General features: G+C 62.0%; 1 long non-coding RNA gene across 1 annotated transcript; it reads left to right on the forward strand.

Annotated features, from left to right (window-relative positions):
• The first annotated feature begins 752 nt into the window (after positions 1–752).
• On the forward strand, positions 753–3627 carry LOC132677601 (uncharacterized). The gene is made up of 3 exons (XR_009609338.2): positions 753–885; positions 1523–1769; positions 1917–3627. It is a non-coding gene; the product is annotated as an uncharacterized LOC132677601 (long non-coding RNA).
• The last annotated feature ends 253 nt before the right edge of the window (positions 3628–3880 follow it).

A 3880-nucleotide genomic window follows, 5' to 3' on the forward strand; every position in this document is an offset into this window, starting at 1 on the left:
GTCCGACCACCGCGGGGCCTGGGGTGCTAATGCGAACCAGACCCGCTCGCACGGAAGCGGGAAGACATTAACAAGTGTCAAAGAGCTTTGAGGCGCCCGGGCGGATGCGGCTCGGCCTGTGCCCCCTGCACCGAGGAGGGGCCCGGCGCTCCCCACGCGAGCTCGGACGTTGAGGAGGGAGCTCTGTGGCGGGCGGGTGGCTTCCCGACAGTGGCTGGGGCGGGGGCAGCCAGGAGTCACAGGGATGCTCAGAGTGGGAGGGACCTCGGGCTCACCTCCCACGGGACCTGCTGGGAGGGTCACATGGCACAAAGGACTGGGTGCTTGCCATGGGGTGCCGGGTCTCCCACCTCCCCTGGCCCATGGCTTTCTGGTGGATGAAGGTGTTTTGCGAAGGGAAAGGGCGACCGGGACGGTGCCGGTGGGGGCCATTTATGAGTGTTTCCCACGAGCAGGTGCTGCGGTCAGCCTCTCCCACACGTCCTCCCGTCTAATCCCCGCAGCCACCTGCTGGGGGGTTGTTGTTATCCCCACTTGACAGGTGAGACAGCTGAGGCTCAGGGGAGCCCCGGGGCCCCGTTCGGTCATGGATCCAGCTAGGATTGTAAGTGAAAACGGCAGCGACCCTTCCAGTCACTAGGGCGGGGATGCCCATGGAGTAGGCTTCATGGAGATGCTGTGGCAACAGGTGACATAATAAAGTCCCCACAACAACGGTCACCGTCAAGGAGACAGTGGACGACAGGGTGGGGCCGTGTGGAGGTGGGCAAACCTTGTTGCTCCTGTCATACGTACACTGTTTTGTCTCGTCCTGATGGCAACCTTGTAACACGCTGGTCACACTGTGGTCAGGACGGTGACGGAGGTGGTGGCTGCTCAAACAGGGTAAAGGACGGTAGGCTGTAACAAAGGGGCCTCCAAATGCTTAAACACAACAGAACTGAAGTCTCTCACACGTAATAATCTGGAGGGGTGCGGTTGAGAAACGGTGGGCAACTCTGCTACCCTCCGCATGGAGCATCCAACTCTGGACCCAAAGAGGCTGCTCTGGCTCCCATCTTCACAGCTGCATCCCAGCTGGTGGCAGGAGAGTCGGAAGGGCAGGACACCAGGCACAACCCGCAAGTGGCATGCGTAACTTCCTCTCACATGCCATTGGCCAGAATTTAATCCCCCTGCCATGCCTGGCTGCGAGGGAAGGTGGGAACATAGTATGTAGGGGGCATCTGTGGTGGACGTGGTAATGCACCCCCCGGCTCCCCCTTTAGGACTGAAGGACTTCTTTCTGCAGCCGCTGGGAGGGCTGCTGGCTCATTGTTCTCAGACGCTTCCAGAATGGCTTGCCCCCCCGGGATTGGATGCTGCAGGGATACCAAGGAACATCAAGGCCGAGTTTCTCGGGCGCAATGCAGGACAGCTGCGGGGAGGGCCTCGTGGGGTCGGCCGAGACCTTTGTCGTGCCCGCATCGCAGCCCAGCCTCTCCCTGGGCCCACCCCAACTTCTTCCCCTTCTCGTGGACAGGTGTCCCCAGCAAACCTGCCCACTGCTGTGTCCATCTCAGCCTCTGCTCCCTGGGACCCCAACCTTCGTGGGCATCCATCACGTGCACGAGGGAGCGTGCCCTCAAGGGAAGAAGGGAGAAGGGGGTACGGAGGGCCGGCAGCGGCCTGCCCCAGGAGGCCGCCGCCATGGCGGGGTAACCGGGAGGCTGTCACTAGTCGTGGCGAAGCACGGTGGCGAGAAGAGCAGGAGGCCACGGCGGAGCAAGGTGGGTATCCGCTCCCCTGGGGTAGGCTCCCCTACCCGTCGAATCCCAGCCGGGGAGCCGCTCCCCCCGAGCCCTCGCCTCGCGAGCAGGCTCCCGTGGGGCTGCTCCTCTCTCTCCCCACCTAAACCGCCGTCACCTGCTTTCTAGCTGCTCAGACTCCCGGTCCCCCCTCCTCGTGGTCAGCCTGACGCCCGCCCTGGAGGGGCCCCGTCTGCCGCTTCTGCTCGCCGGTTCCAGCCCTAGGCCCCTCCAGTCCTCCCAGACGCGCGTCCCCGCCCGCTAGTCGAGCCGCGTGGCCCTCCCTGGGGGCTGACACCCAGCCCTCTCACTCTCCACAGCTACATGTCTGGGCTCAGCGTCAGCTGCGGGGGGCTCCCCGGTGCAACCCAACCTAGGTCCTCTCGACAGCGATGGTGGAAAGGGCGGCGAAGGGCCTGTTAATGCCAATCCTTTTCTTTCTGGCTGAACGCCTCCACTGAGCCTCCGCTTCGGGGGCCAAGGGCCAAGATCACCTGTTTTGTCTTTTCGTACCCTAGCAGGGTGTAGACTTCACTCTTATGCAGACCTGGGTGGTTAAGAAGCAGACCAAGGATGGAATAGTGTGGTGATGAAGTCTGCTGGACGAAGCTGTGCTCCTTCCCAGCCCCCACCGCGACCCCCTTCTTTGGAAAAGGGTGGGCAGGCCTGACCAAGCCCCTGACCTCTGTCACCACAGTCCTGCGGGGCAGACCTTGGGCTTGCAGCATGAGAGAGAGAGCGAGCGAGCACGGGACACGGAGCCGGGAGACTGTGTCCCGGGAGACTGGTTCCGACTCCCCGAATGGCAAATCCCTTTGCGGTTCCATGCGGCAGTGTCCCCACCTGCATAAGGAGGGGACCGGACAAGAGCTGGGGGTTAAGCTGCTTCTCGCAGGGGCACGAGACTGCCTCTGGGGCAGCAGTGGGGCGGGAAGTCCACACCGCGGTCCCCTGCTGGCCCTGCCTGGGCTCGTCGTCAGCTTGCCCGGCTGGGCGTCTGCCCCGCGTGCGGTTCGACGACCCGAGGACCAGGCGGGAGAAAGTGAGCGGGGTGGTGTGACTGGGCCCCAGACAGCTGAGGGCGGGTTCGCTCATGGCTTCACCTATGATCGCGCATGTGACTACCTTCAGAACAGGTCACAAATGCGACCTCTTCCAGCCCAGCCCCCCCCCCCCTCAGGTCACACCTAGATTTCTGGGCAGCCCCTCACCAGTCTCCCGGCTTCGGACTGTGCCCTCTCTGTAGTCTGTTAACCGCACAATGTCCAAAGTGCCCTTTGAAGCCTCAGTTAGATCTTGTCACTTTCCCTGCTCAAAATGGCTCCCCATCCATCAGAGTGGAAGCCAGAGTCGTGAGAGGGGCCCACAAGACTGCCTGATCCCCCTCTGACCTCCTGTTCTCCCCTCTGCTTTCTCTGCTCCAGCCACACTGGCCCCCTTGTTGTTTCTCGAGCACACTCACCACACGTGCTCCACCCCCCCACCCCCACCTCAGGGCCTTTGCACATGCTATTTCCTCAACCTGCAAGGCTCATCCGGTCCTGGAGGACCTGGCGGGACCTCCTTCAGGTCCCTGCTCAAACATTCCCTCCTCAACTGCACCTTCCTCAGCCTCGTCCTGTTTACGGTCACAACCTGCACCCCTTACACACCCCCTATCCCGCCTCCATGCTCTGCTTTTCTCCACCGCCCCCATCACAACACAGCAGGGCATGTTTTTTGCCCTTTCAGCTTGTCTGTCTGTCTCCCAGTTGAAGGGAGCCTTGTCCGTTTAATTCTCTGCTGTATCCTCCGCACTTAGGACTGTGCTGGGCACACAGCAGGTGCTTAATAAACACTTGCCAATGAACTTCTGTGTTTGTGTACCCCTGTGGCAGTGGGGCACCAACGCTGCTGAATGGATTCAAAGATGCCAACCGTGCCCTGGCCTGTGTCTGGCAGAGGGGGCTGGGGAGAGGGGCTTGGGCTTAGGGCCAGGGTCCCAACGGCGAGTCCTGGTACAGCCACTTGGCTCGCGGTCCTCGTCCGCAAGTGGGATGAGAAGAATCCGCCTGCGGGTAGATGGCCCCACACTCCCTAATAACCAGTAGCTA

This window comes from Panthera onca, chromosome C1, assembly GCF_046562875.1.
Source record: "Panthera onca isolate mPanOnc1 chromosome C1, mPanOnc1 haplotype 2, whole genome shotgun sequence".
In the NCBI taxonomy this organism is placed as follows: domain Eukaryota; kingdom Metazoa; phylum Chordata; class Mammalia; order Carnivora; family Felidae; genus Panthera; species Panthera onca.